We start from the raw sequence: 15,952 nt of genomic DNA, 5'->3' as shown, positions 1-15,952 counted from the left end.
AAATCATACAGAGGCAAGATGTGTTTGATGACCTTTGTCTGCTTCTGGACTGCCGAGAACTGCTGGGCAAAGTCCTCGACAGTGTCGCCAACAAGCCCGTCCTGGGAGATGGGAGCATTGAGAAAATGGACTTTGTCGGCATACCGCATCTCATCCAGGTTTAGCCAAAGATGTCGTTTCTGTACTGCCAAAGTAGACATCACCTGACCGAGGGCCCGCACCATGACCTTCGTTGCTTGAAGAGCAAAGTTAATTGTCATGTGTAGTTCCTGCATTACTCCAGAGTCAGAACTACCCTTGTGCAGTTTTTTTAGTGTCTTGGCCTGATGTACATGCAGGATAGCCATGGCATTCAATGCAGAGGTGGCCTGGCCTGCAGCACCATAAGCTTAGCGACTAGAGCTGAGGTCAGTTTGCAGGCTTTGGACAGGAGACGTGGATTGATTAATCCAGGTGGCGGCATTTTGCCGGCAAAGATGCACCGCAACTACACACTCCACATGGGGAACATCCACATATCCCATGGCCGCCCCGCCATCGAGGGTAGTGAGGAGTAAGGAGCTCAAGCATGACCTGGTGGTATTCAGTGCCTTCCACACTTCGGTGAGCTCCTCATGCACTTCCTGGCACTGGAACGAAAAGTGGCTGAGAGTCACTTCAAGTGCCCAGATACCAATCATCTAGCCTAGAGCGCTCGGGAGAAGGTGGAGCAGTCACCACCAACCCCAATGATTTTGGCTGCCTGAGAAAGCATGACCACCAACTCAGCCTCAGACTCCGACTGTTCCACCGCTGCTGAGGGGGACGGACAGCAGAATCCTCAGCATCAGATGATGATAACCCCTCTTCTGATGCCGTAATAGACATCTTGTCCTCCTCGGGAGCTCTGAAGAAGATACTGGGCCCACCACGGGTCAACATCATCACCCGGAAGCTCGATGTCACTTTGCTTTGAGGATTGGTCTATGGGGGCTGACCCGACAGAGCGGGAACTACTGTGATCCTCAGATCACCCTTGTTGCTATCCAATCTCAGTGTTCCATGGACATACGCTCACAATGTGGGCATGAACAATCCACTAAAGCTGTCTCAGCATTCTTACGGCCCAGACATGTGAGACAGTGATCATGGCCACCATGGGAGGCAAGGAAACTACCTCACCCAGAAGCATATGGTCAGAAAGACATCTTGGAAAAGACACTTGACCAAACATTCTTGCATTTTTAGAGAAACTGCTCTTTTAGCTGGAGCGCCCAGGCGATGGAACATTGCAATTATCTGTGCAACACTGAATGTGCCTTAAAATGCAGCAGAGTGGTTCCACTTTGAAGAGTCTTTGCAGAGGTAATTGCAGCTTTGTGAAGCGTTCATCTCTGATGCAAAATCTAAATGAGTGGATGCATGCTACCAACTTGTATACCCATATGTTCTGGGAGTGGCTTGGCATGCAAATTCCACTAGCCAATTCTCACTGGCCATTTTTCATACTACTCAGAGGTGATAGGGACCCAAGTTTAATCCCATAATGTCAGTGTCAACGTAATGTTGAACGTGACTGACTGAAAGGGAACTGTTTATTTCCTGTGAACTGACTTAAGTAGTTCTATCTAAATTGTTCACTTCATTTACCTCATTTTTCATGTTTTTTTTTTTTTTGACAAAAAAATAAATAAAATAAAAATCATGCTTGGTAAATCATAGTTATGATATAAAAAATAAATAAATAAATAAACAAATCCTAATTAAGCGATAAAAAGTTGACATTTTGAGATGAGTTATGAAATAAAAAGTCATAATTATTACATTAAAAAGTTGAAATTGTGGCATTAAGTGATAATGACAAAAGCTGAAATTCACAAATCAAAAACATTTAAAAATTCTAATTTGTGTCATTATTATGACTTTTTATCTCATAATTTCTACTTTTTATGCTTGTTTTATGATTTAGTATGTCAGTTTAGATGTCAATTATGAGTTTTTATATAATACTCATGATTTACCAAAGCATGATTATTTATTTTCTTGTGTGTCTAAAGAAACACGCACAGAAAAGCAGGAATTTATGGTAATTTAGAAGGAATTGAAATACAAAAAAAGTAGTAGGCCCATTTGAACTTAAAACCACAGTCCAGCTCACTTGCTGTCAAAAAAATAAATAAAAGTTGTGTGCTCTTGTGAGTTGTAAGTTGCTAGAACTTTGCTTTAGTGTGCAAACCAAACAACTGAAATCTTTTGTTTTTTTCAGCATTATTTAATCATAAGACTTAAGACTTGTTGTTACAATGTGTAAAATCATGGTTTAGCCCTTTTAACAGTGGTTAGACTAGTTACAAAATGATTTATTGTCCTAAAATAATCTTCATTTTTCCAGTACATTCTAAACTAAATTCCAGGAGACAAGTTTTATGGCCCACAGAGTAATTGTGCCCTAGAAAACAGACAGTCATCGAAACAGAAACCAAACAAGAGATAAACAGAAGAAAAGAGACTCAAGAACAGTCCTGGGGACATACAACTACTTTCCTCCTTTTTCAGCGAACATCTGGAATAGACAATGATGTGACTTTAGTCAAGACCTGAAGGCAGATAACTGACACACTATCACTTGAATCTCAATTGGCAGAAAGACTAAAAATACAGGGCCTCAATTATCTATATAATAGTAAAATGTATCTACACAAATATAATGATAATATAAATTAATCAGTTCTGTTGGCAAAACTTAGAATAGGTAAGGTTTTTTTTTTGTTTGTTTTTTTTTTACATTGTTGATGCTGCCTATTAATATATATTGTACTTCTCATAATATACTACAAATACTACTGAGATCAGGCTGAAATTTCACAGATCTTATAGATTCAACACTAACCTGGCAGCCTGGATTGTTTCAACTCAGAGACAAATTTAGTTTGAAAAAAAAAAAAAAAAATCAAATAAATAACATTAACTTTTTTCCATAAAGACAGTCAAGTTTTCCATTTGTCTGGGCAGAAATCCCAAACTTGAAACCTTAAGCTGCAGTATTTGCTGAATACATCCACACGTTGGAGGGAAATTCTCAGTTGAATCTCAAACTGGCTCTCGGCTGCCAGAGCAATTTAATGCGTATTGCATTATTTGAGTTTATCCCATCAGACAAAAACGTATGTTGTTGAGAAAATGCTCCATATTTATACATCCCTTTTGTAAACCGAGGCAAAATAGCAGATTGTGTCATTTTTCTACTGATTACAGCTGCTAGTCTATCAGTTCCCAAACTGCTCTGACAGGAGACCAGACCCTATGACTATTTTCCGTCATCCTCCATGAGAGGCTTTATCAGGCTCATGACATGAGGGATTTTTCCCACTAATCATAGTTAGAGCAAACTGCAGAGATGTGTGCTTAGTACACTCTTTCTCTGTCTAGAATCCTAGCTCTTTCAATTCCAGACCTTTAGCCCAGTGCCGCAATGCACATATTTTTCTGTCAAAAGCGTCAGGGTGGATTAGTAGGAAGACAACTGCTGAAATTAGAGTCACTGTCCCACTGCAGAATCAGGCAGCTTGTCATCATTCCCCAAATGAGCTCACGTCTTTCTGGAAGCCGGCATTATCTGTTAAAGTCACACTCTGCTCCACTTAGCAGAATTAAAATAATTTCACTTTTCATAAACAAAAATCGCTCGCGTCGGGAGAGCGATGACAGCTCTGAGAGAGCCACGGGATGCCCACACTGATTCAGCAAAATAATTGGTACGATGTGTCATGCCACCTGCTGTGAGCCATACACATCCCAACATCTCTGCCGTTCATTTGGGCCTTTTAGCACTTGTGTGAATTAGTATGATGGATGTTTAGGATGGTTATAAGTGTGCTGGTCAATAGGAGTTAGTCACAACTGTTTCAGGCCACTGGGACAAAGGTTTATGTGGTTTTGCCTGAGGTCATTATCCTAGCTTGGGTCACTGAGTCAAAGAACTGCTGGTTGGGAGAATAGCACAACAAAACATCTCAGATGTGGCTGATAAGAGGTTTCAGTTGGTTTTTACATGGTTTTCAGTTATACTGGTCTTAAATTCATTTGTATGTGAACTCTAAACAAGCACACTGTAAACACTTAATCAATATTATGCTGCATGAATGCTATGTGTATGCTTACCCTTACCAAGAAGTATACTTTAAGTTTAATTGAGTATATTAAGTAAAGTTCAGGTATATTTTAAGTATACTTTATGTAGTAAGTATACTAATATCAGTGTACTAATAGTATACTTGTAAGTGTACTATTTCAATACTCCTTGGGACTAAATTGGCCCACTTTCTAGCATATAAAATTTATTACATAATGTTACACAGTTTTGATGCTGTTTTATGTCTGATGATCATGTTAGATTACATGTGGAAGGCTGGAAGCGTCTGTTGTTTCGGTTTCATCTTTGCTTGTGTTTTGGAAATTTTATACAGAAGATGTGTAATAGCGCCCCCCTACCTGATAACAATGAAAACATGGATTCCCGGAGCACAAGTATAGCTCAAATATATTTAGACTTTTTCTAAGTATAAGTCAGGTATACTTAAATGTGTTTTTAAGTATATTTCTGAGAAGTACATAAAGCACATTTCTGAGAAGTACATACAAAGTAGACTGAAAGTATACTTTCCTATTTTAAGTTTAAAAGAAGTATACTAATAGCAAACTTGAATAAACTTCTTTTTCGTAAGGTTTATGTTTTGGATAACTGATTATGATTGGACAACATAAAAAGTCATAATTATGAGACAAAAAAGTCAAAATTATGAGATAAAATGTTAGAATCGTGACGTAAAAGTCCAAATTATGGCAGTTAAAAATGACATGAAATTAAAAATTATGAGATAAAAAAATTAACATAAAAACATAACATAAGTATAAATTATAGATATATTTTGGCAGTGTTGGCATATGTTGGTAACCAAACAGTTAACACTATTGGCCTTCATAGTATTTATTTATTTCATTTATTTCATTTAATGGCTGCCATCAACTGTTTAGTTATCAACATTCTTCAAAAGATTTTCTTCTGGGTTCCACAGAAGAAAGAAACTCATCAGGTTTGGAACAAATTTGTGAGTAAATGATAGAATTTACATTTTCGGATGAACTGTAGTCTAATACAAAGGCTGAAAGAGTGACAGCAAATTTGACATCTTTCTCTCTGCTGACCAACAAAATCAATCTTTCGATATTTATTTCCTTTTTGGAAAGTTATGGAAACAATATTGTGGATGTTTTCTTGGCTATTGGGGCAGATGGGAATGCAAACATTAAGTGTTGTAGTATTCACTGACCACAACAGAAGTTTACCCAACATCTTCTGTCATAAAAACCTGTACATTGATGATGCAACTCACCATGTTTGACAAAATAAAAATAAAAACTGTTGTCAATGAACTATTTTATCAGTAATGCCATTGATGAGATTAAATTGGATAGTGTCTGGGTGTAGCGTTTATGATAGATGTTGGTCCAGAAACATGTCCTATTTGGCTAAATCATGCATATTTCCATTGCCCTGGTTTCTTTAGTTGGTTCTCTTGGTAGCTTCTCTACCACTGAGGTAATCTGATGGCACCAGACCTTGTTCCGTTGGTAGTTGACCATTTTGTGCTGCAGGAAAGACTTTGAGAAGATAATGTAATTTGGATTGAGGTTTCCTGTATCACATCAAGTCAAAACAACTGGAAGAACTGGCTGAGAAGCTCTTGATGAGGCCGTCTCTCTACTAGAGTGAATTAGCACTTAACTTGTTCAGGATCTTTTCCCTTGTTTCTTCTTATACTGTGTTTGTTCGTATTTACTTCAAAAACATCTGCCGAAGCTTGGATGATATTTTAAAGCTAATGAGGAGCAGATGTCTAGAGCACCTCAACCTCCCCCCACCAGAGCTACACCATCAACCACAATTTATTAATTAAAAGCAGTGTACTTACTCTTCTGTGTGCTCAAGTGTATGTGTGTTTGTGTTTCTGAGTGTTTGGTATTGAATTTAGGGAGACACCAGAGACGCAATGACTGGAAAACTGACATCAGGTTTCCTCAGCTTGTCTCCAGACGCCTTATGAGACACAGATCCCACCCTGTACCCTCATCCAGTCTACAGCTCTCTCCTAATAATGAAAAATTGACCTGCTAAGAGCATCTAACCACAACGCTCTCCCCAGAGGTCTCTCTCCATTATAGTCAATTCATGTATCTCACAATAGCAGTAGCAGATCAGTGTAATGTTTCTAAAGACAGTCATGAAGATCCATTAGATTCTAGTAGGAATGTTTTGAGAAGAGAGAGAAGAAGACATGTATTGAACATTAACACTGCGCTCCTGCTGCTGTTTCATTCAAGTTCTCCTTATCTTCTCTCAGGTCACCTTACTTATCACTGAAATGATAATACTGAGAAATACAAATGAGATACAATAATAACTACCCATAATCAACGCAAAATATCTAACATACAAAATGGAATAATGTCATATTCCATTTAAAATCATGTTTTAATATATATTCCTAAATTAAGGTCTTACAAGAATTACATTATTGATACAACTTAAAAAAATAATAATAATTCAAAAATAAAAATGTAAATAAATAAATAAATAACTTTTTCAAATTGACAAATAAATATACATATTTAATTAAACATTAATAGTATAATAAATCAATAAATAATAAATTGATGTGAAAAATGAAAAAATGCTATTGAAATTTTTTTATGTATTTTTTATTTATTGTTACATTAAAGTAACATTCTAAAAAAAGTGTAGTTTTGTGTGATCTAACTGTATTTTATATATGAATTGAATAAACAGTTTTCTAATTATTTTAAATTTAAAGTGATTTGTCAGTTTATTCTTTTACATTAATAAATGTAAACATTAAATAAATGTAATATACCTATATATATATATATATATATATATATATATATATATTATTAATAAAATGACAATGGAATTTTTATTTTTAGGTAGTCCTCCAATTTCCAATGCCTGATACTCAAAATTTTATGTACAACAGAGAAACCATCTCATAAACTAATTGTGGAGGATAAACAACATATCCCTGTTGGGAAAAAAAAAATAAATAAATATAACTGAAAGGTTCCTTGGGGAACCCAAAATGATTCTTTTATGGCATCACTCCAAAAACCTCCTTTTAGAGCCTTTATTTTTGAGAGTGTACAATGGAAGTGTTAGACAGCTCATTTTGAAATTCTAAGACAACATTGCATGTGTCTTTCATAAGGGATTATCTGAATGTTCAGTGCGCTGCGTAACGCTGAGATAATAAGCATGTAGAATGCTAATTTTATGTTCTGAAACACCAACATGTTTATATCGTTTGACCCACATTCCTGCTCAAAGCCGGGCAGAACAATCTCAAAAGGCTTGTCGTGTTGAATTTTTTTTTCGTGACTAAATATAAATCTCTTTGAAGTCTGATGAATCCTAAATCAAAATAAATGTGCTTTCATTTGTGAGTTTTCAACTATTTTTTACAGTCTTGCTACTGCTTCCCTTGTTTTGTCTTGAAATATATGCTAAAATCAGATTTGGTGGAAGAATGCAGAGGTTCATTGTTGCTGTATCAGATTCAGTGTGACTTTTTGAGACTTCAAACTGTCATGATCTATATATATATATATATATATATATATATATATATATATATATATATATATATATAAAGCAAACGTTTTCTCTGTGCTATCTTGCGGCACTCCCATATTTTCCCTTTTTTTCATTTAATCTTGCATCAGGCCACAGGAAACTTGGCACATCTCTCAAAGTTCCACCCAACTCTTTTTCAGACAAAATATGTCTTGCTGATGTCGAAACGAAGAAGTGTCGCTTAGTTTTTCAAACACAGGCAAAACTTTGTTGCTTGACTAACATGCAGCTAAATTAAAGTCATCGCCCCTGCCTCAAAAATAAAAGCATATGTCTGTGCTTGCTTTCAGCTGTTTACACATTAAAGTCTGAAGGACAAAAATGTGGGCAAGCAAACCTGGAAAAATAATTTGTTGCCTGCACTGCCAAGAAGTCTATCTCCATTCCAGTTGATCCAAGGCAAAAAATGTCTGCAGTAAAACATGGTTGTGGAACACTTTACTCATCAATCCATTCCATCAGACAGCAGGCATGTGCACTGGCCAAAATTACTGAAGCGTCGACACTGTAAGAATGTATACTGTCATGTTGCACTAAAATGTAATTAGCTGGAAATTCAGTGACCTGAAGGGTTGTAAATGGAGGAAGAGGGCCATACACATACCCCATTTTCTCTCCCTCTGGGGTTCTGTGTGCTCTGCTTTTAGCAGGAAGACATCTTGCCTGTCTCATCTCTCCATTTGCCCCAGGAGTGCACTCAACATGTCTGTTTGTGATCGCATCTAAACCACAGACTGCTTCACAGTTCGTATTCACATTAATATATTTCTTATAATTATTTAGATAATAATATATATAATTGCTTGTGCTAAATTAACATGTTAAATTAACAGCCCTAATAAAAACTGAAAAATAAATTATGTAATTTTTTGCTGTAACAAGTTCAGTGTATTTGTATTATTATTAATTTATTATTATTTTCTTTTTAAAATATATTTTCTTAACATCTTAAATTGACAGCCCTAATTTATTTTAGTTTTTTCATCCAGGGCTGCTTGTGTAATGATTGCCGATCGATCTATCAGCCCACACATATTACTCTGTTTACAGTGTGTAAATATCATCCCTTATGAATTGTTTACAAATGTTTGTGACAGTTGCATAACAGCACATGTAGGCATGATTAAATGAAACTGCTTGTTTCATTATTGTTTACATTAACAGAAAAGGGAATTACAACTGGTCTATACTCTTTCATGAAGAACTGTTCAATGTTGTTTTTTCTTATACTCTGTTGTATAAAGCCAGGTGATCCTTTTATCTGCACACTGGGTTTTTGTACTTTCCCCAGAGTGAAAAATATGAGGCTATATTGTTACCCAAGGCAGTAATAATGCTGAGATATCATGGAGAGATTGAGAAAAATATGGCTTTAATTATTTTCCATTAACCCTGGTTTATTTCGTAGCTAATTGAATGCAGACTCAGAAATAGAACACGCTGTAGGCTAAACTAAAGGCTCGCCACATCTCATCAACACAAAGATTTCAATGCACCTTACTGTGTTGCCTCCTACAAGCATTCAGACAAGGTCAAGTAATAATGCATCCAAAAACACTATCACTCACTTCTGCTTTTTCATTTCTTGCATTAGTGAAAACCAAATGGGTGTCAATTATTTCATAACATTAGACGTAAAAGAGAGAAGTATGCTTTTTTGGTGCATAATTTTCAAAAAGATTGGTTTTGTAGACACATACTAGTTTTAGGCAACATCACACTATCACTAAAAAAGTACTGAGAGTATATACAATTTCTGTATTTTCCATCTTTCCGTCTTTGCATCATATACCAAATATGCATGGCAAACACACTTTTTAAAGGGGTACTATTATGCAATTTCACTTTTTCAACTTTAGTTAGTCTGTAATGTTGCTATTTGAGCATAAAAAAGATCTGCAAAGTTACAAAGCTCAAAGTCCAATTCAAAAGGAGATATTTCATTTAACAGAAATCACTTTAATCGAAATCACATTAAATATTTTCCGGGAGCTCAAATTATTGACGAATTTGATTTTGACACAATATTTCCACTGAAGCTCGCAGCAGGCGGCTATGGTAAGGGGCATGACATTTCCCGACCAGGCGCCGAATGCTGCCAATCACACAACACACTGGCCCAGCTAACCAATCACAGCACATTTCATATTTCAGAAGGTGGGCCTTCATTTGATACAGGAACTATTCGAGCCATTCATGCCAGACTGGGGAGAGAGGTTTTGTAATAATGTAAAATATGTGAAAAATAATGTGTTTTTCGAACAACTTAGTATGAGAGCCTGTTCTAGTACACTCCCAAAACAAAATCAAGACTTTGTAAAAGAGCATAATAGGACCCCTTTAAGCAAAAACAAATTAGTTATATCTATTTGTTACATCTGTCTTGATTTGAACTCTGAAAGGCAACATACGAGGAAAATATTATAAAACGTTCGCGTTCACTAACAGTTCCAGCATCTACCATATGGGGGTAACATGCATTTTGCTCTTTGCTATATCTGACCTTTTAACTTTTTAATGTTAAACTAATTACAATACAACATTACTTTTTATGTAAATGAGACACCAGTCTTACCCGATACAACAAATAACAAATACAAATATTCTCATTTATCAGCAGTATTTTGATGTTTCTGAAGCGAAAAAACTATGCAGTCTGTACATAACTGATAAGCACAACACACACTAGTCTAGCATTACCCATCATGCTCACACTTAACACCTCCTACAGTGCTTGCACACCTTAAATATACTCCTTTTTCTACCAACTTTGGGAAAAGAGGTAACACTTTCATTATTTGAAAAAGTAACTCTGATATTAAGGTGTAAATTTAGACACATCTATGGGTTCAGCTCCACTATCTGCCCCTTAAAATCCAGCAAATAAATACACACAGAGACTCAATCTGCCAGGCTTTGCTTATGGAGTCATTTATTCAGTCTAAAAGGTCTGACACGGTGGCACATGCCTTCTCTTTTGTTTTTTCCTGCACGCAACATGAGACAAGTAGGGTATTTTTATCCTCCTTTGGATGTTTCCTCTGGAGCAGATGAGGCGCCATCTATAATTCATACACAGCCTGCAGATGAAACAGAATCATCCCTACTTTTGAGGTCACACAATGTTCCTCCATGTGTATTGTTGCAGAAGAGAAATCAAGACCCTGACTGACAATATACCAAGGACAGTTTGAGGTCCGGTTCAGTTCTGGACAATGTCGTGAATGTAGTTTATGCATCTGCATTTGCTTTGGCTTGCTTGTTTTTGTTTTCGACCTGAATACATTGCTTTTGTCGGTGGCTTTGCAGCAATGGTGCGGATAAAGTTTGGAGACACTGAAGACATGTGAAAGAACGTCAGTATATATTTGATGCTCCTGTCTCACAGCTCAGCAGGGGTTCTGTCTATCTTCACATTCTCATCTCCTTTACACTCTCAAGATAAGTGACGACCAGTTCCTCTCAGGGAGACATAAATCAACTTGATGAAAGCACTCTGGGAGCTGGACATGGTGCACACTCTTTAGATGAGACTTTCTCCTGGCAGTTGGTACTGCTAGAAAAATGGTTCTAAACAGTACCAGAAAAGGGTTCTCCAGCAGAACTCTTTTTGGTGCTAAATAGAACCCTTTATATAGGGTTCCATAAAGAACCATGCTTTGAAAATGCTATGTAGGACCTTAATGGTGTAGTAAAAAAAAAAAAAAAAATTAATGATAGTTCATTTTCATTAAAATTAGCATATTATATTTATATCAATGAGGTTGTAAGATGTAACAGCATTTAAAATACAGAATTAAGTATAGAGTTACAGTGTGTTACTCTGTAAAAACAATTATGTTCACAGGGGCCAAAATGACTGTATATGTCATGTTAATGTTAAAAGAATTAAGAGATACAAAGTCATGGGATAGCTTTCCATAAGCTATCTTTCACACACACACACACACACACACACACACACACACACACACACACACACACACACACACACACACACACACACACACACACACACACACACACACACAGGAAAAGTTGCAGCCTTGGAAGGAAAGTAGTCAGAGGATGGTTTTTAATTGAGGAGCCACATGGGAGCTCACAGACTCTCAGATCCTGTTTAACTAGGTCAGCGCAGGAATGCCATCTGTGGAGATTTCAGTTTGCATATAGACAAGTCGTGTCCCATCACAGTTCTCCTGTCACAGAGTAAAGAGAGCTTTACGTAACTGTACAGGCTATGACCTGTTAAGCAGAACATGATTGTGGTCCAGTGAATTCACACTGCAGAATTCATATTCTGTATTCAAATTGCTGTCTGAGGTTTCTTCCGCATTTGGAACATGCCACGCCGTCATCACAACGTCTTCGCAAATCCCTGCAGGAGCTGTTGCAGCAGTCAATGTTTATCTGGGCTTATTTTTGTGGCCTCCAATCCTAAGTATGCAAACAGCAAGTAGTCTGAATCCTTCAGCCATGAAATTACCAGCCTTCCCCATGTGGCTTACTCAGCAGCTAACTGAAAGTGGTTGCTGTAATATAAATGCTTCATTTTAAAGCCAGGCTGTCGTCGTCACTGTTGCGATAGATATTGTGTGGACTGTGGGCAAGGCTTAATGAAAAATGAATGACAGTATGATCGAATAACATGGCCTCAAACTGTATCATTATTAATATAGAGCAAGATGTAGAGGAACTTCCCAAGAAGCTTTGCTCTGAAAGCAATATAATGCAGAAACAAACGTAATTTAAGAATTGAATCACTTTCAAATCATACGTTTGAATTTGAATTACATTTTTCATGCTCCACAGTATGTTGAAATGGAATTTAAATTGGAATAACCAGAAGGTGAATTTACTGAATTGCTGAAATTCAAAGAAAATTGAAAGTCACACAACAGATACATTTTATTAGTCTAACACACATTTTGTAATAAAACAAATAATTACACTGTCCATTTTGACTTCAGCACTGCCAAATAATTACCACAATCAAAAATAAAGATAAAAATGTAGTCTTCCTGTATTCTACCTCAATTCAAATTCAAGAATTTAATTGTAATTTAAATGGCTCGCTCTATTCTGAATCATGCACTGCTATAATGTAAAGCTTTTTAGAGGTCTATCTGTATGCGCAGTACACTATACGCTAGTAGAATAGACACACAATCCTACCCACACAGAGACCAGCAGCATGCTCCTTTTCAGTCTTCATCCTCCATCTCCTCCGTGATGGACAAGGAGGGCGGCTGACCCCCCTGCCCCGCTTCAGGGAGGATGGGATCAGGGAGTATAAGAAGTGTTCCCCTCCCCCCTCCAAAGCTCATGCATCACGCTTTCCCAGCATTGCCCCATTCTGCATAATCGCAAGAAAGCCTTTGATAGATTTTGTATGAGTTTGTGTTAGCACACTTGGTGCTTTAGACAGGAACCCATGAAATCTGATCCACAAGTCAACGATATCCCCATCCCACCAAAAGTCCCTTCCCTGTTTAAACATGCAAAATGGGCTTCTTCCTGGCAAATGGCATGTCACACAAATTTCTACCTGAGTTTATATTTTCATACCATTAAGTGTGCAACATTTACTTGTTTAACTGTTTCCTTAGGGTGATATAGCAGTCCTCAAATAAGACCAAACCCTTTAGGGTCGGTGAATATGTTTTATAATGAGTAGAATGTGTATTTTGGAAATGAAAAAAGTCTCTCTCAAAGGAACAGTTTGTACATTCTTGACCATTTAGCCAAGGTATTATATCATGTCTTGTATCCCATCACACCCATTAATTTAGATGCACCATGTTGCCAAAATTATATGGCCACACATTCAACACCCCAACATTCTCAGGATGTTCTGTATGTGTTCACCCCAAATTAAAACATTCTTTAAATATTGCCATGCTTGCTAAACATTCTCAAAATGTTCTTTTGAAAATGTTATTCGTACTTTGTTGATATAATGTTCATTAAATGGTATTACAGGACAGTTTGATCTTCTACATTCATTAGTTAATGAATTGACTGCAGTTAAAATCGATAAAGGTAAGCAACATCTTTTACAATGTGCTTGAAAGTCATAGGAAATTTTAATCATTCAATCATAATAAGTGATAGTGAATAATGTAAATATTCATGATTGGTTTTTCTATTAAATTATGAAAAACATTCCACTTTTAGGAGCTTTTTTCCCCTTCTTTATACAAATGTTCTGGAAAATGTAAGTAGAATATGTTAAAACATTGATATAGTTGCCAACTGAACTCAACGCAATGGTCACTACAGAAACAAAATGCCTAGAAATGTATCCATTATTACATTTTGGAAAGTAATTAGAATTTTTATTGGAATAGATTTGAAAGCAACCTTCCCATTTCTCTTTGTGATCCGAATTGAGATAATATGGTCAATTATCCAGTAGCTAAACAATATTGACATTCCCAATACTCTCCAATTAGTATGCAATATTTTCACTGCATAATTTGAAGACTCATGCGGTTGTAATGAAGGAGGTGGGACAAAAGGCATCTAGCTGAGAGGTCTCTAACTATTGACTGGCTACTTTGAGCTAGTGATTCAATAGTTTGTTTCCCCACTGTGTAATGTTATGCATAATGACTTCCTCATTCTTGATGAGTATCATTAGTGTGGAAATTATTCAGCAGTTTGCAGTAGACACTACAATACAATTACTAGAAAACATTACAATAATATTAATTCTGATATACAGTAATTGCAAAATTTCAAGGTATACATTTGAAATGTATCAAGCATAAATTAGCATTAATGTATTATGTAAAACATGAATTAACAGTAAACAATATTTATACTTTAACATTAACCTAATTTAATGTTAATGGGTCAGATTTTTATTTGATAAAAAATACAGTAAACATTAATACTGTGAAATATCATTACAATTTAAAATAGGTTTTCGTTTTTAATATATATTAAAATGTTATTTATTCCTGTAATGGCAAAGATGATTTTTCAGCATCATTACTCCAGTCTTCAGTGTCACATGATCCTTCAGAAATCATTCTAATATGCTGGATTTGGTGCTCAGGAAAAATGTGGAACCCATGATACATTTCTTTCAGTATTTCAGGATTTTTCAGTATAGAAACTTGCTGAATTAAAAAAGAAGCTTGTTATAAAGTTTTACCAAAGTTTTCAAGTCATTTATATGATGAGGTAAGAGAAACAAGAAAAAAATAATAATTAAAAAAAAAAATAAGTAAGCGCTTTTGTTCTTTTTACATTTACAAATGCATGCAATGCAATGCAAAACAACCATTTCTCAAGCTTTTCTGTGGGCAGCATCACACAGCCTTGTCCAGATCGACCCGGCCCTGTATGACAGACTTTGAGGTGAGCTTTGAAGAGCAATTAGCAGTGAGATCAAAGAGGTGGAAGAGTGTCACAGCATTTCAGTCTCAAAAAGAAAAAGAAATAAAATGGTTTTCACAGGATTAAATATAGCCCTACACAGGTGTTCCTGAGACTGGGGCCTCTTCATGTATTGGCGTCTCTAGCTCTGGCAGGGTTGAGAGGATAAGACTCCCCTGCTCAAGCTGCTCGAGTGAGAAAACAACCCCAAAAGACTGGAATGTAGAGCCCCACTGTGCCTAATTGATTGGAATTCTGTTGACCATGTGTGCCTACACTATGCCGTCTGAAATAAGCCGTGTTAAATCACATTGCAGGGGCTGTGTCAGCCCTCGGCTTTGTACAGGATATAGCATCTGGAACCAAGCATTCCCAATGTTCGAGAAGAGACTCCGTTTTAAGGATTTGGCTGGCATAAAGGTGCATTGGCTCAGCTGAACTGGTGATGTCAAAGACCACAGGAGAACTATTCATGTCACAGTGTAAATCGGCTGCTCATATCGGAAGGATTTCAGTGTGTTTTTGTTTGAAAAACACAGTTTCAACTTTTTTCAGTGAAAAGAGTTGTTATTCTCAGGAGTCACAGACTCAATCATTTCCTTTTTATTTTCAGTTGTATAATAAGTCTGTGGTAAAATATATAAATATACTTTAATAAGAAGTTTAATCAACAATCACGTTGAATTTGACAGAAAGACAGACACATGACAGATAAATACTTCTGCTCAAGCACATAGTGGATGTGTTGTAATGTCTTATAGCAGTGGGCACAAATGAGCTTCTGCAGAGCTCCCTGTTGCACTTTGGTTAGATCAGCCTACTGCTAAACAGGCTCTTCATGCCAACAAATATGTCGAGGGGGTGGGAGTTGTTCGTGAT

This window comes from Cyprinus carpio, chromosome A11, assembly GCF_018340385.1.
Source record: "Cyprinus carpio isolate SPL01 chromosome A11, ASM1834038v1, whole genome shotgun sequence".
Lineage (NCBI taxonomy): Eukaryota > Metazoa > Chordata > Actinopteri > Cypriniformes > Cyprinidae > Cyprinus > Cyprinus carpio.
This window is presented reverse-complemented; position numbering follows the sequence as displayed.